The following is a 16093-nucleotide window of genomic DNA, read 5'->3' on the forward strand; positions in this document are numbered from 1 at the left end:
GGAAAGTACTAGTGTCAGAACTGTTATGCACTCCAGTGTCTGCAGGAATGTACTGGTGTTTGAACTGTTATGCAAAACAAATGGACTCACAGACAAACTGGGGAATATGACATAACGTACACAGAAGGTGATAGGGTAACAAAATACACACACAGTGAACAGAGAAGCCCAGAGGCTAAGGAACTGGGTATCTCCCTTGTATTAGAACTGCTCAGATGTAAAAAGCAAGATGTTGTGTTTTAATACGTAGAGAACCCGAAATGCTGTTGCTAAGGGCAACAGCAAAACCCTAAAGGGTTACCAACGGGTGTGGCAGTAAACTCCTTGGTCAGAGATGGAATGATAGACACAAGGAGAGCCTCCACAATCCTGATTCTCACTTGCAGTGCACAGGTTTAAGCTTACTGCCACTAAACTGACCCCTGACACCTAGCACAGTGAGACAGGATTAGACAGGCAAGTGTTAGAATACAGCCGCAAACTTGCTAAGTTCACAGAGTAATAACAGAACCCCAGCAAGCTAAACGACTGACTCCAGTCTTACTGCTAGGTCTGGATTGGCAGAGTGTAATACCAAATCCCCAGGCCTATTTGCAGTAAGCAACAAACAAATACAAAGCTACACAGTACTGGCTAACTTTCATGAACTGACTAACCAACAGAGAATTCAGCAGCATCTGCTTACCCTGAAAAGAGGCCTTATAAAGCAGGTGCTGTCCACGCCCCACTCAGACCTCACAGACTGTGAGCACAAAAACCAGCACCGGATCCCCTGCCGTGCACAGAGCCTATAACCACTGCACAGCAAAAGACCCGAACCGGAGTATCAGCTGCGCTCAGGTTACTCCACTAGCACTTGTCTCCCGGTTGCCATGACGACGTGGCAGCACAGGGCAGGAGACCCTAACAGTACCCCCCCTCTGACGAGGGGTCAAAGAACCCCTACCACCGGGTTTATCGGGGAACTGCGAGAAGAAAGAGCGTATCAGTCTGGGGGCATGAAGATCACAACTGCGCACCCACGACCGCTCCTCCGGGCCATACCCCTTCCAGTGCACCAAAAATGACAGCCGACCCCGAACCACCTTGGAGTCAAGAATCCTTTCAACAACAAACTCCCTCTGGCCATGTATCAGAAGAGGGGAAGGTCTTCCACTGGAAGAAGGATTACTAATCGCCCGTTTTAAAAGGGAACAATGAAATGTTTTATTGATACCCAAAGAACGGGGCAGATCTAACTGAAATGCCACCGGATTGATAACCCTGGTGATCTTATAAGGGCCGATGAACCGGGGCCCTAACTTATGAGATGGCTGTCTCAACTTCAAATTCTTGGTAGACAACCAGACGAAGTCTCCTAATTTGAAGCTGCAGGGTCTTTTCCGCTTATCAAAAACCCTTTTGGTCACTAATGACACAGACACAAGGGCTTTCTTCACTTTCCGCCAAATACCTCTAAGGACCGAAACCACAGAGGAACCACCAGGCGTGGAGTCCAGGGGGTCAAAAGAATTGGCCTTAGGATGATGCCCATACACACAAAGGAAGGGAGAGATCCCTGTAGCAGAGTGAGCCGCGTTGTTATAGGCAAACTCCGCCATGGACAGATGAGCAACCCAGTCAGTCTGACACTTGGAGACATAACACCTGAGGAACTGCTCCAAGGACTGGTTCACCCTTTCAGTCTGCCCATTAGACTGCGGATGGTAGCCTGACGACAAGCTGACAGAAATCTGGAGATCGGAACAAAATGCCCTCCAGAATTTGGCCACAAACTGGGATCCGCGGTCAGAGACCACATCAAGTGGCAACCCGTGGAGACGCACAACATGCAGCATAAATAATTCAGACAGGCGTCTGGCTGATGGCAGCCCAACCAGTGGAACGAAGTGCGCCATCTTCGAAAACCTGTCAACGACAACCCAGATGGCTGTCATCCCGAGGATTTGGGCAAGTCCACCACAAAATCCATTGAAATGTGGGTCCATGGCTTAGATGGGATAGAGAGTGGATGTAATGGGCCAACAGGAACCCCTCTAGGAGTCTTATTTCGGGCACAGATGTCACATGCCCGAACCCACTGATCCACATCCTTAGCCACCGAGGGCCACCACACCGCCCTAGATAGCAACTCCCGAGTTCTGGCAATACCCGGGTGACCTGCCGACTTCTTGGCATGGAATTCCAGGAACACTCGCTGTCTTAACCTAGGAGGCACAAACAAAAGACCTACCGGAAGGTCTGGAGGAGCCTGCTCCTGTGCTCTAAGGACTAATGATAAGAGGTCCTGGGTAATGCCCACTTTAATACATGATGGGGAAACAATGGGCAACGGCTCCTCGGTGGTCTCCTGGATTGGAGCAAAACTCCGCGAGAGCGCATCAGCCTTGATGTTTTTTGACCCAGGGCGATATGTTATCAAAAAATTAAAGCGAGCAAAAAACAAAGCCCATCGTGCCTGCCTGGCATTGAGACGCTTCGCTGACTCTAAATATGCCAGATTCTTATGGTCAGTGAGAATTGAGACCACAAACTTAGCCCCCTCAAGCCAGTGTCTCCACTCCTCGAGTGCATCCTTAATAGCCAACAATTCCCGGTTACCCACGTCATAATTCATCTCGGCAGGCGAAAATTTACGGGAAAAGTAAGCACAGGGATGAAGGCGATTATCAGACACTCCCATCTGAGAAAGCACTGCCCCAATACCCATCTCAGAGGCATCCACCTCCACCACAAAAGGACGCTCTGGATCTGGGTGTCGCAGCACCTTGGCCGAAACAAATGCCCTTTTGAGACGGGCAAAAGCCGCTTTAGCCTCACAAGACCAGTGAGCAACATCCGCCCCTTTCTTAGTGAGTGCCACCAAGGGCGCCACTATAGACGAAAATCCAGCGATAAATCGTCTATAAAAATTCGCAAAGCCCAGGAAACGCTGAAGCGCCTTCAAACTAGTGGGCTGCACCCAATCCAGGACTGCCTGTACCTTGGAACCCTCCATTTGGAAACCTTCTGGGGAGATAATATATCCTAGAAATGCGATTTGCTGAACTTCAAATTCGCACTTCTCCAGCTTCGCCCCAAGCCGGTGGTCTCTGAGTTTCTGGAGGACTAAGCGTACATGCTTCCGATGTTCCTCCAGGGAATGGGAGAAGATTAGGATGTCATCTAAGTATACAACTAAGAATCTATCCAAATATTCCCTGAGCACATCATTCATGAAATCCTGGAAGACTGCCGGGGCATTACAGAGCCCAAAAGGCATCACCAAATATTCATAATGCCCTGAGTGGGTATTAAAGGCAGTCTTCCATTCATCCCCCTCTCTTATTCGGATTAGATTGTACGCACCGCGTAGGTCAATCTTAGAAAAAATGGTGGCAGTACGAAGCTGGTCAAACAAGACCGAAATGAGAGGCAGTGGGTATGAGTTTTTAATCGTGATACGGTTCAATTCCCTGAAGTCGATGCAGGGTCGCAACGAACCGTCCTTTTTACCCACGAAGAAGAACCCCGACCCAACTGGAGACTGTGAAGGTCTGATAAATCCCTTAGCCAAGTTCTCCTGAATGTACTCTGCCATAGCCTGAGTCTCAGGACGTGACAGGGAGTACAACCTGCTCTTGGGAAGCTTAGCATTTGGCAACAAATCAATGGCACAGTCATAGGGGCGATGGGGAGGTAGTACCTCTGCAACTTTTTTGGAGAACACGTCCGCAAAATCTGCATAACACCCTGGCAATCCTGGCAAACTTAGCTGCGAGAGCCTGACTGGAAGGCTCAAGCAACTCCTGAAACAATCAGTACCCCAACTAAGAATCTCCCCAGAGACCCAGTCAAATTGAGGATTGTGGGCCCTTAACCAGGGTAACCCCAACACCAATGGGGCAAAAGTACAGACAGTCACATAAAAGGACAATTTTTCAGAGTGTGTGGCTCCAATAAACAAAGAAATCTGGCTAGTGCAAGAGGTAATTTTACCTTGGGATAATGGTTCCCCGTTTAACCCACAAATCTCAATTTCCGATGCCAAGGGTACTAAGGGAACAGAGTGTTTTAGGGCGAATTGGCGGTCCATAAAAACCCCGTCGGCCCCACTGTCCACAAAGGCCTCAGTCTTGACAGTTTGACCGAGGATCTTCAAGGTCACCGGAATGATAAAAGTCTTCTTGGGAAATTCTGACTTCTGGCCTGACAGGATATTTCCCATCACCCTCAGGCCCTGAAGTTTTCCGGCTTTTCTGGGCATGATACTACCACATGACCTTTATTCCCACAGTACAAACACAACCCCTGCTGTCTCCTCCGCGTCTTCTCACGCGAGGAGAGGCGGGTAGCCCCAATCTGCATAGGCTCCTCAGAAAATTCCTCAGAGTCTGAGGTTCCCTTGGGAAGGAAGGAAATCTCAGTCTCCCTTTCAAGCCTACGCTCTCTCAGCCGTCTATCCACCCGGATGGATAACTGCATGAGCTGATCCAAGCTATCAGGCAAGGGATATTGTACCAGTTGGTCCTTTATCTGGTTAGAAAGACCTCTTCGGTACTGGTGTCTCAGGGCTGGGTCATTCCACTGGGTATCATGGGCCAACCTCCGAAACTCCGTACAGTAAACCTCAACTGGCCTTCGCCCTTGCTTAAGGATCGAAATCTGAGCCTCGGCTGAGGCCGTCTTGTCAGGGTCATCATACAACATGCCCAGTGCCGTAAAAAAAGCATCAACACTTTTAAGCGACGGACAGTCAGGCTGCAACCCATATGCCCAGACCTGTGGGTCTCCTTGTAGCAAGGAAATCACTATGCCCACCCGCTGAATCTCCGACCCAGAAGACTGAGGCCTAAGCCGGAAGTATAGCTTGCAGCTCTCCTTGAAACAAAAGAACTGCGAGCGATCTCCAGAAAAACGATCCGGGAGATTTACTTTCGGCTCCTTAACCCCTGCAGGTGCTGCTGCTGCGGGAGCTCCGCCAGCAGCCTGGGAGGTGTGCATTTTAATGGACAAATCATTAAATTGCCGAGTCAGGACCTGCACCTGATCGACCACCTGTTGCAACGTATTTTGAGGGGTATGCTCCATATTCCCACAAAATTTCAACAGGAGTATTAGGCTGCTGAATATGTTATGCACACCAGTGCCTGCAGGAAAGTACTAGTGTCAGAACTGTTATGCACTCCAGTGTCTGCAGGAATGTACTGGTGTTTGAACTGTTATGCAAAACAAATGGACTCACAGACAAACTGGGGAATATGACATAACGTACACAGAAGGTGATAGGGTAACAAAATACACACACAGTGAACAGAGAAGCCCAGAGGCTAAGGAACTGGGTATCTCCCTTGTATTAGAACTGCTCAGATGTAAAAAGCAAGATGTTGTGTTTTAATACGTAGAGAACCCGAAATGCTGTTGCTAAGGGCAACAGCAAAACCCTAAAGGGTTACCAACGGGTGTGGCAGTAAACTCCTTGGTCAGAGATGGAATGATAGACACAAGGAGAGCCTCCACAATCCTGATTCTCACTTGCAGTGCACAGGTTTAAGCTTACTGCCACTAAACTGACCCCTGACACCTAGCACAGTGAGACAGGATTAGACAGGCAAGTGTTAGAATACAGCCGCAAACTTGCTAAGTTCACAGAGTAATAACAGAACCCCAGCAAGCTAAACGACTGACTCCAGTCTTACTGCTAGGTCTGGATTGGCAGAGTGTAATACCAAATCCCCAGGCCTATTTGCAGTAAGCAACAAACAAATACAAAGCTACACAGTACTGGCTAACTTTCATGAACTGACTAACCAACAGAGAATTCAGCAGCATCTGCTTACCCTGAAAAGAGGCCTTATAAAGCAGGTGCTGTCCACGCCCCACTCAGACCTCACAGACTGTGAGCACAAAAACCAGCACCGGATCCCCTGCCGTGCACAGAGCCTATAACCACTGCACAGCAAAAGACCCGAACCGGAGTATCAGCTGCGCTCAGGTTACTCCACTAGCACTTGTCTCCCGGTTGCCATGACGACGTGGCAGCACAGGGCAGGAGACCCTAACAAGTTTTCAATGTTATTTACAGAAATTATATTAAGGTTATTGCAATATTTTTAATATCATCCATATGATCCTTTGGAAGTTTTTATGCAAATTCCCCATCTGATCCTTAATAGAACTCTGAGTCATACTTTATATCAGGGACGTGCAGTAAGGGGTGGCAGTGTCTCCCCTGTCATTAATGATTAAAATAATATAAAGAAGATACTTATGACACATATTCTGTGTCATAAGTATCTGCTTTATATTAATCTAATCATTATCCCTGTCTAAATGTGTTTGGGAGGCACCGATCGTGGAAAGGTATGGGAGCTGGGGGCGGGCGCAGGCGGGGCCTAGCAATGGGCAGTAAAAGCCCATTGAAAATACATGGGAAAGCGGCACCATTAGAAGTGCCACTTTAATACAGGGACGTGCTTTCAACCCATAAAAGCACGCCCCTGTCAGTGAGGCCACAGTGATTGGCCAGTGGATCTGTCACTGGATCCGCTGTGAATCACTGTGTGGGCGCGGCGGAGGTGCGGGTGGCGGTGGCGGCGGAGGTGCAGGCGGCGGGAGGTGTGTACAGCGGTGAGAGTATTAGCGGCAGCCCATTCTGCAGAGTTTGGCAGCGGAGCGGTACCAATTTCAAAAATGGCTCCTCAGCGTAAGATTTTTTAAATTCAAGATGGCCACCGCGAGCCAATCACGGCTCACTGCGTCATCACCCCGCCCCTTCCGGCTGACTTATATAAGTCAGCGTGAGGCAGCGGCGCGTCAGTCCGACGGCGGAGGAGGAGTAGAGAAGAGCTCCTGAAGACAGAAGACGCCAGAAGTCCTGGATGGGCGGCCGCCGCCGCCCCCAGGTGAAGACGCCGGAGGAAGACGCTGGAAGCCCTGTGGAGGAGGCGGCGCCCCCCCCCCCAGGTGAAGTAGCCGAAAGCCCTGGGGAGGTGGCGGCCATGCAAAAGAGCTTAAAGGTCGACGCTACCAGGTGAAGACCCTGACTAATAATCTTTTTAAAGATAGTGTTGTGTTTTTATTTTAATATTTTCTATACAGGTGGACTACAGGTGCCAGCGGGCCCTTTATGTCTGGGCATGCTAGCACTTGTGGTTCTCCAAGTGCCAGCATGCTGGGGCAGGCTTGCTGGGACCTGTAGGCCACCTGTAAAGAACAATATTATCAATGAACCCGCACCAACTGCAACCTGCGGTGTGGGGCATAGCACTGGGCTATCAGCCAAGTGCTAGCTATTGCTCGGGAGGGGGGACCCCATTTTTGTTTGGGGGGTCCCCACTTTCGAGGAATTCCAGCTGACTAGTTTGGGGGGGGGGGCAGATTAATGTTATGGCAGGGGGACCCGATACCAGGTGTCTCCTCTGCTAAGGCATTAGCATTGGCTGGTTCTGCCTGGTGCTGGTTTTAGCAATGTATGGGGGACTACACTTTTTTTTTCCCCACTCTATGGGGGGGGGAATGGTTAGCTGCCAGTGCCTCCCCAGCCACTGACCTCACCGCACACTACTGCTTTATATACACATAAATCTGTCTGTAAGTGAAAAATTAGTTAGTAGAATTACTATTTGAGCACCCTCCTGCTTCTTGTAAGGGTGCATAAATAAATATATATATATATATATATATATAACCAAGAAATAAAGTACCCCTTTTTTGCGCTAAAAACTATAAAGCTCGCACCACTGAGAAGTGCCTCCTGTCAGACAAGGCAAAGAATGGAGAACAGATCTAAAAAATTCTCATGGGAGCTCAACCACTTCAGATTTCACATACAAATGTGTTTATTTTAAAATAATTCTTTAAACAGTAAAAACTGTACTCATATAAAAGTTTCAATAAAACATACACATGACTTTACATTACAAATGGACAGTATAGACAAATATTTATCTTGATAATTTTTGGTAATATCCACATCTATTTCTCAATGAAGCGTTCAGATGTATGTTCAAATCACAAATGCGTGAGTGCCCAACGCGTTTCGTCCTTACAGGACTTCATCAGGGGACGCAATCTGAGTGGTAGTTAGAAAGAGGGTGATATACCAAATGCTATTTACATTTATCACAGTCTTACTACATTAAGATCATCTACTTACATACCAATGAGATCAAAGTTTGTAAGATATCACCTCCAACTTTTGCCGTGGGTGTATATAAAAATTCTCACAGATAAAGGATCTAGAAATGTCACCATTAGAATTGATATTAAATTACAGTGACCATATATATTCACAATAGAATTAGTAAACATAATCAAGGAGGAAGGAACAAACAAAATGGAGTAGTGGAGGAATAGATGCAATATACTCTCTATCAATGGGTATGATAATTGCTCAATTAATCACAAATTGAGTGCAATTCTATGTTACTCATTATTCAAAAGCAGAATAGATGGTAATTATTCCATTATATCATAGACATTCAAACAAAGCTACTCACATTCCAATATTGGTGTCTATCATAAAAAAGTTCATCAATGTATAAACAGAAGAAAAATTGCTGTGACAGTAACCTATAAATTGGAAATACAGACAATAATATGTATGGATAGGTGAACTTTACCAGCATAAATTATAAGCTACAGATTGTTATTTACATTGTATATTGGAACCTAACTATACATAACATTCATTATGCGAATAGAGTTAATCCCTATTATTCTTATATATACAATGTCATTGCACTATTTGTGAGGGACCATGGTGAACCAAATCGCTGATCAATAATATCTTTATATGCCTAATTATTCATAATATCAATTTGCACTTTTATATATTATGAAAAGGCAGAGTTTTGACAGCCATTATAAGTTCAAACAATGCCTTAGTATATTAGATGAGGCAAAGCTTCACATCCATTATAGGTCCAAATAATATCTTAGCATATTTCCTTACAAATTGACACCCCTGTTGTTTACTTCACGTTGTACTGCACATTATTATATAATAAATCCTAAATAGTGAAAGTGATTTAATTCATAGAAATTATTGCTATACAAAAATGAGGCTACAACCGAATAAATTTAATTAATTTATAATAGGAGGAACATCTTAGGCTCACCTTTTTAGTTGAAAATAGACCAATCCTATTTAAAATAAGAATATTGTGATAGACTCAAATGAGTCAATACCCTGAAAGAGAAATTTATCCATAAATATGGGTTCTTTCTCCAATATATCAAAAAATGTCTGTTAGTCATGATATTTACCTTAGTATTCTCTCAGGATTCTCATTCACAGCTCAAGTGCTAAATGGAAACTGGGGCTGATATTTATACCTCCTCCCCAATGACCTCATTTCCTGTTTGATATTTATCTTATTTAGTTTAATTTTTAATGTTTCCTTCTAGCATTCAATCTGTTAACAGTGATAGCATTACTGACCAGTGAGTCAGTCATTCGAGGATTTAAAAGACAACTGAAATGGACTTAGATATTTCTATTAAAATGATGTTGAACGCTTTTGCGTTCCATCGTCGCCGGCGGCGTGCGTTCCACCTCCGCTACTTCCGGTTCCGGCGTGCGTTCCATAGACGCTACTTCCGGTTTCCGGTATGCGTTCCACACATATTAAATCTATGCCGGCGTGCGTTCTACTGGCTGCTGCTTCAAATTAAAGTTGTTAAAACGGATAATCATAGCTTAATGGCGCCCAACTAGTCCATCATTAGCTACTCCATTATCATATTGATCTAATAACACATGCGATCTATTTACTTAGTGGATAGTGGTTGATTTATAAATTTATTTAAAGTGTTTAACCATCTTGTTTTACTTAGTGATGAAAAATTATATAGAGGGACTGATGCCACATGAAAATCCTTCATTAAAAATAAACAGTAATCAATATTGTGCTTCCAGTGATGGTAATTTAACAATTAATTATGTGATTTGTGATGTTTAATTATGTTGTTAATCTATATGATTTATTGATATATTAATCTAATAATATTTTAATAATGTTATTATGATTTTAACCTCATTAATGTGCTCTGTGATATATTCTAACTTTAACCTATAACATAATTATCTAACTGACTGTGCAGCCATAAATAGACTTATATATAAGAAAACAACAACAACAGCCATAAATAAGGCAGTTCAGATCAACATGGTCCCCCATTTACAATTGTTACAAGTTGGCAACTTAACATCTTAATGTATCATGCTTTAATCTTCAACCTATGATCTGATAACAAATCATAAAATCAGTTGTAATATATAGTTGAGCCCCATTAAATATGGTCCATTAAATAGGGAGTGTTATACTAAAAACATGAAACATATTAGATATAGAATGTGGAGAATGGTGAATTAAGGACTTAAAGGAAAGAGACAATATCCACGTCTTCATTAAGGCCATTGGGGGCTAATGTGTTGAGCATATAAATCCAGTATGTTTCACGTTTAGATAATCTCAAATCCCTATTTCCACCTCTTGGGTCTACTGGTATATGTTCTAATACTGTAAATGAAAAGTTATCCCTCGTCACTGTCGCACCATGCTTCTCGGCATAATGCCTTGGGAGGCTATGGGAAAGAAACCTGTTTTTCACATTTCTTATATGCTCTTGAATTCTTATTTTGGTTGGTCTTTTTGTCTTTCCTATGTAGGTAAAACTACAACTACAAGAGATCTTGTACACAACATACTCTGTGTTGCAATTAACCAAGTGTTTCAATCTATAACATCCCCCTGACTCGAATTCCATACTAAATGATTTACGGTCCATAAATTTACAGCATATGCACCTAGAGCATGGGAAACACCCTTTAGTGGGTATGATATCACTATTTTCCTTTCTAATACAAGAATGCAACCTTGACAACTTACTTGGTGCCACTATGCTTTTTAAATTCGTTGCTCTTCTAAATACCAGGTCTGGTTTTTTAGGGAGGGAAGGGCCCAAAACAGAGTCTTTTAAAAGTATACCCCAATGTCGATTTAGAATCTTTTTGATGGCTACGTTTTCTTGATTGAATTGTGTAATGAAAGGTCTACGGAACCTTTGATCTGTTTGGGTTTTATTTTTGGGACATAGCATTAAATCCCTTTTTTGCAAAGAAGCTTTAGACTTTGCTGCCTCAATGGAGTCTGAGTTATAACCCCTTTCTATAAACCTGTTTCCAATTAAAGTGGCCTGTTCCCAATAATCATCAATGTTGGTACAATTGCGCCTTATCCGTAAAAATTGCGCATATGGTACGTTATTCTTCCAAGCAGGGTAGTGACAACTGGTTTGGGGGATGTAACTATTGGCGTCAACATCCTTAAAGAAGGTCTTCGTTATTATTTTTTTACCTTCTACCCCTGTTAAGGTTAAATCCAAAAAATCAATACTTATTGGATTATGCTGAAAAGTAAATTTCAAATTAAAACCATTCGACTGTATAAATGTTATGAATCCATTAATACTATGTTCATCACCTTTCCAAATGAAAAGGAGATCGTCAATATATCTTTGGTAGAATATTATATTAACTTCAAAATCGGAATCGTATATATAAATCTCCTCCCATGCTTTCATGAGCAAGTTGGCATACGATGGGGCAAATTTGGTCCCCATCGCCGTGCCCTGTTGTTGCAAAAAGAATTTATTCTCAAATTCAAAAAAATTATGGTTCAAAATGAACATTATGCTATCCAATAGAAACCGTACTTCTTTTTGGGATAGACTAGAGTCATTTGACAAAACTAATTCTACAGCTTCTACACCTTTACTATGTGGTATAGATGAATACAATGCTTGTACGTCTACAGTTAACCATTGGTATTCTTTAGACCACTCTATGCTCTCTAACTTTTGCAATACACTGGTGGAATCTCTAAGATATGACTTCATTTTTAATACATAGGGCTGCAATCTCAGGTCCAAATAATGGGATAAATTTGCCGTCAGGGAATTAATCCCAGCCACTATGGGCCTTCCTGGTGGTGAAGTCTTACTCTTATGAATTTTTGGAATATGGTAAAAATTTGGAACTGTTGGATGTTTAACAAACATATAGTCGAACTCTTCCTTACATATTAAATTGTCTTTCAGGGCTTTAGAAAGTAATATATATAGCTCCTCCTGATATAATGAGGTGGGATTGTTGGGTAATTCCATATATGTCTGCCCATCAAAAAGTATCTTAGATGCCTCATTCAGGTAAGCCGTTTTGGTTTGCAATACAACTGCTCCACCCTTATCCGCCCCTTTAATGACCAAATCAGTGTCATTTTTCAGGGATTTCAAAGCTCCCTTTTCCTGTGGAAATCCTCGAATGACTGACTCACTGGTCAGTAATGCTATCACTGTTAACAGATTGAATGCTAGAAGGAAACATTAAAAATTAAACTAAATAAGATAAATATCAAACAGGAAATGAGGTCATTGGGGAGGAGGTATAAATATCAGCCCCAGTTTCCATTTAGCACTTGAGCTGTGAATGAGAATCCTGAGAGAATACTAAGGTAAATATCATGACTAACAGACATTTTTTGATATATTGGAGAAAGAACCCATATTTATGGATAAATTTCTCTTTCAGGGTATTGACTCATTTGAGTCTATCACAATATTCTTATTTTAAATAGGATTGGTCTATTTTCAACTAAAAAGGTGAGCCTAAGATGTTCCTCCTATTATAAATTAATTAAATTTATTCGGTTGTAGCCTCATTTTTGTATAGCAATAATTTCTATGAATTAAATCACTTTCACTATTTAGGATTTATTATATAATAATGTGCAGTACAACGTGAAGTAAACAACAGGGGTGTCAATTTGTAAGGAAATATGCTAAGATATTATTTGGACCTATAATGGATGTGAAGCTTTGCCTCATCTAATATACTAAGGCATTGTTTGAACTTATAATGGCTGTCAAAACTCTGCCTTTTCATAATATATAAAAGTGCAAATTGATATTATGAATAATTAGGCATATAAAGATATTATTGATCAGCGATTTGGTTCACCATGGTCCCTCACAAATAGTGCAATGACATTGTATATATAAGAATAATAGGGATTAACTCTATTCGCATAATGAATGTTATGTATAGTTAGGTTCCAATATACAATGTAAATAACAATCTGTAGCTTATAATTTATGCTGGTAAAGTTCACCTATCCATACATATTATTGTCTGTATTTCCAATTTATAGGTTACTGTCACAGCAATTTTTCTTCTGTTTATACATTGATGAACTTTTTTATGATAGACACCAATATTGGAATGTGAGTAGCTTTGTTTGAATGTCTATGATATAATGGAATAATTACCATCTATTCTGCTTTTGAATAATGAGTAACATAGAATTGCACTCAATTTGTGATTAATTGAGCAATTATCATACCCATTGATAGAGAGTATATTGCATCTATTCCTCCACTACTCCATTTTGTTTGTTCCTTCCTCCTTGATTATGTTTACTAATTCTATTGTGAATATATATGGTCACTGTAATTTAATATCAATTCTAATGGTGACATTTCTAGATCCTTTATCTGTGAGAATTTTTATATACACCCACGGCAAAAGTTGGAGGTGATATCTTACAAACTTTGATCTCATTGGTATGTAAGTAGATGATCTTAATGTAGTAAGACTGTGATAAATGTAAATAGCATTTGGTATATCACCCTCTTTCTAACTACCACTCAGATTGCGTCCCCTGATGAAGTCCTGTAAGGACGAAACGCGTTGGGCACTCACGCATTTGTGATTTGAACATACATCTGAACGCTTCATTGAGAAATAGATGTGGATATTACCAAAAATTATCAAGATAAATATTTGTCTATACTGTCCATTTGTAATGTAAAGTCATGTGTATGTTTTATTGAAACTTTTATATGAGTACAGTTTTTACTGTTTAAAGAATTATTTTAAAATAAACACATTTGTATGTGAAATCTGAAGTGGTTGAGCTCCCATGAGAATTTTTTAGATATATATATATATATATATATATATATACACACACACACACATACGCGCACACACATACAGTATATATTTTAAAGATTGAAAATAAGGGTGCTTCTTAGTTTCAAAGTCCAGCAGCAGTACAATAAAAGCAATAAAGTGGGCTAATGGCACTAAGCAGGCGGGAAGCGGCAGGGGGCAGAGCTTTGCAAAGGCAGCCGGGCATGCTCAGCAGCTCCCCCCGTGGACATTTCCCCATCTCCATCACTATCTTATGTGCAGAACAGTGAAAGCTGCCCGATCGAAGAAAAGCTCCGAGCACGGCAGACAGGCCAACAGTAGCTCATCTGGTGGTGGTGGGACACATTCCATTGTTTTAACAAAAGTAGACTTGGGCCGCAAAAGAATGCATTGTGGGTCGCGAGTTTGACATGTATGATCTAAAGTATTAGATACACTTTAAATTTTAGTACAGGACCATTTTTTCTATTGAATATTTGGTGGAGTTTGATACGTTATTGCACTAGGAGGTGCCCTTGTTTTCTTTCTTTTTCTCCCCATTAGTAAATGATTTTTCCTGAATAAATACAATGTGGATATAATGTTGCTAAAACTGTTTTTGCCCTACTGCAGTAATACAGCTAAAGCTATTGGGAACATCAGTTAAAAAGTAACATAATCATATTTAAAGGATCACATTTACTAGCAATTCCAACTCTCTGAACTACTTTATGTGACAATTTAGGTTTATTTCTAATTCTAGAATAGAGTAAAAAAAAATGGTTTTCATGACACGTGTAATGCAATGGAACAGCTAAGACAGCAAAAAGTACAAATAATTTCAAATATTTTGGTTAGAAGTATGCTTGGCATTTCAATAAAAAGTAATAAACACATACCATCACTTCTTCAAAGACACACATAACAAATGTCTATTGCTTCCTTAACAAAGCTCTAAAACCAAACCATCAAATGTATCCTCCTGTTCATTTTGTTTGTACCATTCATCTTCTCAGAACATCATGGTAATTGTATGTCCTTAGCGATGGTTTTAGAGAAGACAGTGCCTGTGTGCACTCTCTGCGAAGCCCCTGCCTCTCGGAAGTGCAGTAAACTTTTCGCGTGCACAGGTCTCCGAAAACATGATAACCTCCACGTTCCCGGTGACAAATCTCTACTGTGTATGCACAAATCACCTGGAAAATGGCTGTCACACCATTTTCCAAGTGATTTCTGCTGCAGTAGCGGCACTGACGCCGAACTCTGGAAAGGTAATTCATTGAACATGGGTGCAGGGTGTGCAGTGTTGGCCCCCTTGGACCCAGGAGCCCATGAGCACCGCACACACTGCATCCATTATAGATACACCTATGGTCATTAGCAACCTATAACATGAATTAAGTTGTAGACTTCCAGGTGCACAATTGAATTTTTAAACTTTCACTTATGTCTCTTTGGGTCTCGTGAAAAATGTATATGTTGACCTTATACTGTACATTTGTTTTTATTTTATTTGGAGGAAATTTTGCCATTACTATATACATAGGTACAAGTGTCCTCACTATCATCAAGTTAAGTGTGATTCAAATGATATGAAGCTCTGTGATAAAACTTTTAACATAAAAGAATCAATGTGCCTATTACAGGAGAAGTGCATTTGTCACTGACCTCTGCAGATCAGAAATTGGATTACATCAACACACCCTTCATGTTAAAGTGCTGTATGATGTGAGATGAAAAGAACTTTCCCGTGACAGTTGCTGTTCCATTGGCTCAGGTTTAAAGAAAGTATGCAACAGGTATTTGTGTCACGTTTTAATCTCGCTATTGACATGAAGTGAAAGGCTTTGAAAATGATCCTTTTATTCGATGGTAAGAATCGTGAGTGCTCTGTGCAAATGGGTGTGAGAAATTTGTCAGAAAGCAAAGTGCAAAGAGATAAAGGCAAAAGTGTACAATGTTCTTGAATGTTCGTGTCATCGACAATAACAAGCATATCTAATAGGGCAGCTTAGTGTCAAATCAATATATCATTTTCAAAGGCTGCCTTTTGCTTTCTCAGTTGAAAAATGTGACTATTCACAGCATGTAAGATGTGACCTGTGGTACCAGTTATTAGTGTATATAGACTGACCA

The 16093-nt window shown here is 41.5% G+C and overlaps 1 protein-coding gene and 2 long non-coding RNA genes across 4 annotated transcripts in view; 1 reads left to right on the forward strand and 2 right to left on the reverse strand.

The window, feature by feature from the left end:
* The window catches only part of SUGCT (succinyl-CoA:glutarate-CoA transferase), a 1636615-nt gene that overhangs the window by 463093 nt on the left and 1157429 nt on the right, over positions 1-16093 (reverse strand). The window lies entirely within an intron of this gene.
* Positions 7825-8549, reverse strand: LOC134929010 (uncharacterized). The gene is made up of 3 exons (XR_010178205.1): positions 8481-8549; positions 8142-8219; positions 7825-8053 (listed from the first exon to the last, which is right to left on the reverse strand). It is a non-coding gene; the product is annotated as an uncharacterized LOC134929010 (long non-coding RNA).
* On the forward strand, positions 13198-13922 carry LOC134929011 (uncharacterized). The gene is made up of 3 exons (XR_010178206.1): positions 13198-13266; positions 13528-13605; positions 13694-13922. It is a non-coding gene; the product is annotated as an uncharacterized LOC134929011 (long non-coding RNA).

Source organism: Pseudophryne corroboree, chromosome 5, assembly GCF_028390025.1.
Source record: "Pseudophryne corroboree isolate aPseCor3 chromosome 5, aPseCor3.hap2, whole genome shotgun sequence".
Taxonomy (NCBI): domain Eukaryota; kingdom Metazoa; phylum Chordata; class Amphibia; order Anura; family Myobatrachidae; genus Pseudophryne; species Pseudophryne corroboree.